Genomic DNA, 9,896 nt, shown 5'->3' with positions numbered 1-9,896 from the left:
GCATATTTGCAATTTTTTAATATGCGACTTGCAGTTATGTTATAGATTGGAGAATATAATTGTAGATTACGAATTTATTTTCTTTGCTGAAATTGGATTTCCTGTTGATCAGAGGGCATAGCATTTTATTTATTTATTTATTATAAATTACTTCGAGGTACTTAACAGATTTCTCCCATGATATTTGATGAGTGCCTAGCCTTAACCAGGTGCTAGGTAGATAACAAAGACTTTTTTTTCTGGTGAAAAAGATGCCTTGTTATTTTCCTGCATTCAGTTTAATTTTCCAATTATGCATATAGTCAGAAATACTACGTACCGGACCCCCCAGTTTGGTACAATTTCATCGCCGATTTCATGCAAATAGAATATACTGTGGCGAATTTTAGCATCACTATGTTGTTAGTAAATAAAGGCACAACAACAATAAAGCAAGCTGCCACTGTTGTGCGCATGAACACATCAATTTAATCATCGTGTACACGCATGCATGGAGGGCGACGAGAAGTACGTGCACACACATATCCAGCAGTTCGAAGTGAAGAGATATCTCTCACACATACACATATGATCATCAGCTGAAGTTATTACTCACACATACATACGCATATTGTAGCATTCATTCATTCAGTCATGTGAACAAACACATATTTTCGTTTTTCTTGAGACGCATTGACTGTTACATACATATTCATCCATTTTGTACATACTGTATGTACGTCTACGTCTCGTAACTTAAGGCTTCTTCTATTTCAAATTCCTCACACACAATTCATTCCCACGACCAGCCATACGCTTAAACTGCATTTCTCATACTCTATTCCGATTTTGCTTACTACGCATTTCCCACCAAGCCGAATATATGCACTTCATATCTTGTACACTTAGTATGTAAGTATGTAATAATGTAAAAATGTATGCAGGTAACTCATAAGAATTAGTTAGAATAATTTTGTATAAATGCTAAGCTAACTTCTCAAATAAAGACAATCGTTGTTTTGACGCCAAATCGAAAACAATAGTTTTACTTTTCCATACTATATGGTGATCCTGCTAATGATTCTGGTGGCTGACTATTCAGCCTACGTTCATTAACAAGGATAAAACTGACTGATTATTCAGCCTAAACGCTATAAAGAAATGAAATTGAACAATAGTTCTTTTAAAAATTACTGGTGGATTATTCATGAATAAAAGTAAACGGAACAGTGCGAGCAACAGTAACGTTTGAATTGGTATACAAAAGGAATCACAGCAAAGGAAGTTGGTACAAAAACGCAAATCTACGTCCTTAGCTAGTCAGAAATGTCCAATGCGAAACATGCGAAGTGGAATAATATTTAAGAAAGACGGTTTGAGAATAGCAGCAGCAATATTCCACCCAAAGGCATCATATATAACGTTTGAATTGGTATACAAAAGGAATCACAGCAAGGGAAGTTGGTGCTTAACACAAATCTACGTCCACAGCCATCCAGGAAAGGCCAATGCGATGCATACGAAGTGGAATAATTGAAAGAGGCGGTTTGAAGCACAAAAAAAAAAGAGGACAACAATACAACGAGCAGCAAATATTTATTATAATAATAATTATTTTTAAGTAGGTAACACTAACTTTATTCCGGCAACTTAACGGATGCCTATTGACAAGCAAAAATTCAATTTTTTGCTGTAAAAACCTTTTTACTAATTATTGAGTTATGTTCCCCGAAGAGGACATACAAAGTCAAAATCAGTTTGACCAAGTTTTTAATAAATTGATTAAATTAAGTTTAGATTTGCAAGAAAGTAAAAACGAAAAACCCGAGAAAGTCAAACAAGGCCCTAAGCCACTGACAATCGAGGAATACAGGAAGAGAAATAGAGTTCAAAAAATTGAGGAACCTAAAGTTCCAAAGCCAGTCAAACTAAAAAGAAAAAGAGGAGGAAAGCAGGCTAACTATAGGAGATCTATAGCAAAACTATACGAAAAAATAAAGTACAAATAGGGAAAAAAAAATTTAATTATAAAAAGAAATAAAGGAGTTGAGGAATATAAACAAAAAGAAGCATCAAAAAATAGTAAAAGAGGACATAAAAAACCAAAACCAGTAATATAAGCATTAGGAATAATATAAGCATTAAAAGGCCCACTTGAGGACCTTAAAAATGAAATTGAAATTGAATATGAGGAAAAAATATTAGTATGGTTGAAAAAATGGTGGAAACTTATTGATATGCCTAAGGAACCAACAATATGGAATGTAAGGAACCCAATAGCAACAACATCTGAAGAGTTATATAGGTACGAAGTCAAATATTTCGGAAGAATTGAATAATATAATGACAAAAAATTAATAAGGGAAAAATAAAGAAAAAAAACCAAAATATCTACATTCATATTTTTCACGATGGGAAGCCAAGAATCAAAAATAGAAAAGCCAACAGCAAACGTTGTCCAGTAATAGATCATACTGAGGCACTGGATACCATTAAGGTCATGCTTCTAATCATCTGTGTAGTTAGTTGCATTAGTTTGTTTCTGAAACTCTAACAAAATCCTAAAAAAGCGATATGCCAGCCGCGCTGACGGTTTAGATAAAGTTTAGCAAAAATTTTTTTTATCTACCATCCCCAATGAACAAATGGGAAAAAATTTATAACGAATTATCGGAAGAAAAAATCAAGACAGAAAAATTATATAAATGTATAAACAAAAAAACCTTCAATAAAGCCTGAAACAATAGCTAAATACTTAACAATTATCTTAGAATCGCTAAATAATTTGGGAGAATCAATACGTAAATTAAATCCCATACTCACAAAAAAACCATCAGAGAGAGGCACACCAAATTTTTTCGAGTGTAAGAGGCAAATTAGTATCCTTACTCGCAAGGTACAACATAGAAACAACAGTACCAACTACAGTTGAAGAAAACCTTCAACTTGATTTCAATACCCTCTTGCCGAAGTCCTCCTCAAGTCAGACTCCATTAACTAAAGATACTAAAATAATAGAAGTTCCAAATACGACCACCAAAATTGTACAAACAGTAGTAGATTTCATCAAAACAGCATCTTCAGTCCTACATGAGTTTGATGATAGGTCAGAGAATTTGAACAGTTTCCTAGATGCTCTTGATATTCTTGAAGAGATAAAAGATAATCATGAAGCTCTGGCTATAACATTGATTAAAACCAAACTAAAAGGCTCGGCACGAAACCTTAAGAGCACTGAAAACACAATTCAAGAAATAAAGTCAAAATTGAAATCTGCTATTAAGGATGAATCAGTAGAAGTTTTGACAGCAAAACTCCTGAACATACAACAACGCAGTAAAAGTGCAAACCAGTATACTGCGGAAGAAGAAAAAATTACCAAGGCACTGGAAGGAGCCTACATATCTGATGGGTTAAACCCAGACTTAGCAAATAGATATTCTACACAAGCAGCAGTCCAACCTTTGTGCAAGAACTGCTCTAACGACAAAGTCAAGATAATAATGCAAGCAGGAACGTTCACACCAATGAACGATGCCATTTCCAAATTCACTAATAGTTGTACGGAAATAACAAGCAGCTCAAATACAATCATGAGCATAAGGCAATAAAAGCAATATCGAAATGGTTTCCGTGGAGGATACAGAAATAACAACAATTTTCGGAATAGAAGATTTAGACCACAAAACCGATTCAACATCTTTAGACAGAATAATGACATTGGAAGTGGACAAACAGGTAGTCCTCAAAACAGAAATAGAAATTTCAACCAAACACGAAATACTGGCAATGTACGTAATTTCACCCAGCAGGAAAACCAGAACAATCCATCTCAACAGTAGATAACAAAAAAGTGCGTACACTTAATCTACACTTAAACAGCTACATATCCTCCAAAACTAGTCTAAATAAATCACTTTCAATTCTCCTAGTAGATACAGGAGCAGACGTGTCAATTATAAAAAAGGGTCACATTGACAATAATGTCACAATAAATAATTTACAAATAACAGATCTAAGGGACATTTGACAGGGAGTAACAAACACACTAGGTACAGTCAAAGCAGATTTAATAGGCGGTGATTTTTTGATAGCACACAAATTTCACATAGTAGATGATAATTTTCCAATTCCAAGCGATGGAATCTTAGGACTGGACTTTATCAAGAAATATAATTGCATTTTAGATCATGGGAAAAATGAAGACAGAGTAATTCTAAGGCCCCACGATTTTCCACAAGATATAATAATTCAAATGACAAATACACCCACAATCAATACAATCTCAATACCCCCAAGGTCAGAAGTAATTCGACAAATTAATATAAAATCTAGCAACTCTGAACTTTTTATTCCCCATCAACAACTAAAAGAAGGAATCTTCATGGCCAATACAATAGCAAACAAATGTCAAACTTTCGTTAGAATCATAAACACTACTGACAGAATCGCAATTATTCAATACTGCGATATAAAAACAGAAAATCTAAATGATTACGTACTAATCAAAAGCAGTATAGAAAATAACTCTAATAACAAAGAAAAATTAGAAAGACTTAATAAAAGACCGTGGTGTGATGGTAGCTTGCTCCGCCTACCACACCGTATACCTTGGGTTCACACCCAGGGCAAAGCAAGTTCAAAATTTTAGAAAAAAGTTTTTCAATTAGAAGAAAATTTTTCTAAGCGGGGTCGCCCCTCGGCAGTGTTTGGCAAGCGCTCCGAGTATATTTCTGCCATGAAAAGCTCTCAGTGAAAACTCATCTGCCTTGCAGATGCCGTTCGGAGTCGGCATAAAACATGTAGGTCCCGTCTGGCCGATTTGTAGGGAAAATCAAGAGGAGCACGACGCAAATTGGATGAGAAGCTCGGCCTTAGTTCTCTTCGGAGGTTATCGCGCCTTACATTTATTTTTTTTTAATAAAAAATTTCCCCAATTTGCTAGTAAACAATTAAATTCACTATGCTCAGAATACAGAACCCATTACAGCCAACAATTTCTACAAGCAAAAATTACATATAAAAGATGATAACCCACGTCTACATTAAAAAATACAGATTGCCGCAAGCACACAAAAATGAAATAAACATACAAGTAAACAAGTTACTTAAAAATGACATTATAGAGCCTTCAATGTCCGAATAAAATAGCCCAATCCTATTAGTACCAAAGAAATCGTTACCCGGTAATAAAGACAAAAGATGGAGACTAGTCATTGACTACAGACAAGTAAATAAAAAACTAACTGCAGATAAATTCCCACTCCCAAGAATTGATGACAATTTGGATCAATTAGGAAGAGCAAAATACGTTTCATGTTTAGATCTGATGTCAGTAGTATTAGGATGCTCCGAAAAGCATATGATGACAAATTTACGGGATGTATTCTCAACCTGCAGAAAATATAATTTAAAATTGCACCCTGATAAATGCTTATTCTTTAGTCAAGAGGTGACTTATTTAGGACATCAATGCACTAGCAAAGGAATCCTTCCCGATCCAAATAAATTTGAAATTGTTCAGAACTACCCAACACCCAAAACAGCTGATGAAGTCAAACGGTTCGTTGCTTTCTGCAACTACTATAGAAGGTTTGTACCAAATTTCGCAGAATATTCAAGAATATTAACTAGACTCCGTAAAAAGAATGCCTCCTTCGACTGGACAGAAGAACGTCAAAAAGCTTTCGTTTATCTAAAGGAAGCATTAATTAGTCCAAAGGTCTTGCAATATCCAGATTTCAACAAAGAATTTTGTATAACAACAGACGTTAGTAGTTATGCTTGTGGCGCAATCCTGAGTCAATAATACGAAGGCAAACAATTACCAGTTGCCTATGCTTCAAGATCATTCACAAAAGGTGAAATTAATAAAGCTAAAATAGAGAAAGAATTAGCAGCAATTCATTGGGCCATAACCTTCTTCAGACCATACGTATATGGCAAAAAAATTGTAATTAAAACTAACCATCGACCCCTAACATACCTCATCAAAATTAACTAGAGTAAGACTGGATTTGGAGCAGTATGACTTTGAGGTGGAGTACATTGCTGGAAAAGAGAATTACGTAGCCGACGCATTGTCGAGAATAAATATTGAGAATTTAAAAGAAATGGCAGTGGAGGCATGTAAAATACTAAAAGTCACTACAAGATCAGAGACTAGAAAACCAACCCGTAATAAGATAAATGAAGAAAATAAAAGTATCATAGATAACCCTATAATATATGAAGCGCTAAATAAATTTGAAGTAAAAAGACATGTCAAGCTCGTTTGCCATCCTCCGAAATTATATTTCAAAAAAGGAAAGAAAATTTGTAGCACAATAGACACAAGCAACCTAATTGTGGAGGATGAGATTGACTTAGGACAATTCTTTACCAGGCTTACAAAAGAAGCCGGCAATTTCAATTATACTCGAGTAAGCAAATTTAAGGAAATAGGTGCCAAAGTTCTTAAAAATCTAACAATAGCACTAACCCCAGAGGTTATGAATGTGACAGATCTCGGGAAAATTAAAGAAATCATTCATAAATATTATGACGATCCTATCTGGGGAGGCCATCCAGGAATAAATCGCATGACAAATAAAATCAAACAAAAATATGGTTGGAAAAATATGACATAAAAAATAACATAAGAAAATATATATAAAATTGCATCCACTGTCAGAAAAACAAAGTTAACAAACATATAAAAGAACCAATGGCTATAACGGAGACACCTCCGAAAGCATTTGACATAGTACAAATTGATACAGTTGGACCACTACCAACATCAATTCATGGAAATGAATATGTGGTTACTATCGTTTGTGATTTAACTAAATACTTGGTCGCAATTCCAGCCCCATGCAAACACGCTGTGACGGTTGCCAAAGCTGTATTCGAGCATTTCATTCTGATTTATGGTTGTATGAAAACAATCATGATGGACATGGGAACAGAATACAAAAATAACTTATTTGAGAAATTATGTAAACTTCTAAAGATTGAACACAAAACTTCAACACCTTACCACCATCAAACATTAGGAACTGTTAAACGCAGTCACAGAACGTTTAATTAATATGTACGTTCTTACATATCTAGTGACAAAGACGATTGGGATGAGTACCTCAGGTATTTCACATATTGTTATAACACAACACCATATACAGTACATAAATATTGTCCTTTTAAGCTCGTATTCGGAAAAAAACCCCAAACTTACGAATTCCTAAAAGAAAATACAATAAGCCCAATCTATAATCATGAGGTTTACGACAAAGAAATTAAATACAAACTACAAATAGCACAACGAAGAGCTAGAAAGTTAGTTCAGGAAGCCAAAAGAACACAAAAATTAAATTACGATCGAAGTAGCCATAGTATAAAAATAGATATAGGAAGCTTAGTATTAGTTAAGGACGAATCAAGTCATAAACTTAATAGTATATACATATAAAGGAAAATATAGGGTAGAAAATATAGATAGTAAAAATAATTACACTTAAATTCCCTATAATGTAGAAAATATAAATGAAAAAAAAGAAAATTATAGTTCATAAAAATAGGCATAAACCGCTATAATAGAAAAACTAATTATAATAGCACATTTTGAATAAACAAAAGCATTCCACTTTACTCATACTCTCCATTAAGTACTCATAACACAATACGAAAAAAAAATTAAGGAAATTGTAAACATATCCAAAAGGAAATTAAAAAGCACAAAAAAATTTATAAAGTTACGTCATAAATAAAGAAAATAACAAAGTAAGCACAAACGGATTCAAATATTAATTGTACCACTCGAGTAGCCATCCATATTGTATTTAGACATCGATCAGAACGGACGTGTTATGTGTTGCTCTGTGCTTTTGCTAAAATTTAGTGGTAAATGCAAAGAGAAATCTTATAAATTGCTGTTAAACATAAACTAAAAAAGTCAATTATTGAGATTGGATATTTAAACGTATAAATTATTGAGGCAGTGATTCTTAAAATAAAAAAATTAAAATAAATAAAATTTTAATGATGCCACAGCTGGAGTGTAAAGATTTCACAGCAAAAATACTGCAAGTGGAAGATATGCTAACATGCAGTGGGGGCTCTGATAATGTTTTTTGTGTGAAGTGTAGCAATTTAAAAAGAGCAGAATTACAATTTCTAAATGAAAACTTAAATACTAAATGGTATTGTAACCAGTGTAGCTTATCAAACATAAATACAAAATTTATAGAAATAAAACATTCTATTGAAAAAAGCGACTCAAAAAACTTAAAGAGATCAGATGTTAAAGAAATAGTTGAGGACGCAATAACTAATAAAATTCAAAAAATTAAAAATGATTTTACAGTTAAAATAAATGCAGTAATAGAACAAATATTTGGTGAAAGATGTAAAATATTGAAACAGGAGCTCATAACTGAGATACATAAGAGTCTGAACAGCAGCTGCGATAAATTAAGTGAAATGCATGCTGAAAAGAAACAAATAAATGCAAAATCATCGTATGCAGAAATGGCAAAAAGAAACGCAAATAAAATAGTTATTAAATCTATAAACAACAAAAATACAAAAGAAAGTAATAAAGCACTAAAAAAAAGTAATCGAACCAACCTAAGGTCTTATCACGACTGTTACAAACATAAATAAAGGTGCGATAATAGTTGAGTGCAAAAACAGTGAAGCAGTAGAAGAAGAACAAAAGAAAGTGAACAAAGAAATAAGTCAGGAATGTGCTACGGAAAAGTTGAGAGAAACGAAAAAGCGAAGAGCGTTAAAAATAGTCGGGCTGTCAACAAAATTAAATGATGACAGAATGAGTGTGTTAAAAAACAAAACGATATTGAAGAGAATAAAGAGTTAAAAATTTTAAGGTTTATGAAGATCGCAATAAAAGAGAAGAAAGCTATAATATTATAATATTATTATAGAAACAGATTGTGAAACGTATGATAATCTAACTGAGAAGAAGATAATAAAAATTGGATGGGAGAATTGTAGATTTTTGAACATATAAGTGTACCTAGATGTTTTCAATGTTTAGGTTTCCAACATAAAGCTAGTGATTGTGCATTTAAACAAGCATGTAGCAAATGTCGTGAACAGCATGATGTTAAAGAGTGTAACTCAAACATCATAAGATGTGTTAACTGCTTTGACTTGGTAAGAAGAAGGGTTATAGATGTTGAAGTGGATCACTATGCCTATAGTACTAAGTGCCCTGCATATATACGCTATCTGCAGAGCAAAAAAGCGAAGAAATAGAAACCAAATAAAAACTTTGAATTTAAATGTATCTATTCAAATATATGTAGTATTATTTCTAACAGAAATGAACTAGAAAATCTTACTGTGGAGCATAAACCTGCAATAATATTGTGCTCGGAAACATATACCACGGGTAATATTAGAGAAGCAGAGTTACATATTAATGCCTATACGGTAATTAGATGTGACTCACATAGCAGACACACAGGAGGTGTCTTAATATATGCTCAAAACTCTGTGAAATACAACTATAGTACCAGCATTAATAATAACATTTGGTGCATCATAATAAAACCAAAAGAGTGCGATAAAAAATGGCAAATAGGGGTTTTATATCACTCACCTAATAAGAGTGATTCTGACTTCGTAAATTATCTAAATGAAATATTGTTGTTAAAAGTTGAGTTAAGTGTGAATTTTTTTTTTTTCCTTTATTAACAACTTTGATATACAATATATATACATACATCAATTTTCTCAAAAAATATAAAATTTTGTGCGAGAAGATAACGAATACATTTTTCTCATTTTGTATCAATCAGTTGTGGCAAGAGGAAATATTCCTAATTAGAGGAGAAAATAAATTGGATTGTTCCATAAATATTTTAAGTATGTGGTTATATATATGTTTATATTCTAAAATTATAGTTAGATAGTAG

The sequence above is a fragment of the Eurosta solidaginis genome, chromosome X (genome assembly GCF_040869045.1).
Source record: "Eurosta solidaginis isolate ZX-2024a chromosome X, ASM4086904v1, whole genome shotgun sequence".
NCBI lineage: Eukaryota > Metazoa > Arthropoda > Insecta > Diptera > Tephritidae > Eurosta > Eurosta solidaginis.
Note: the sequence above shows the minus strand (reverse complement) of the source record.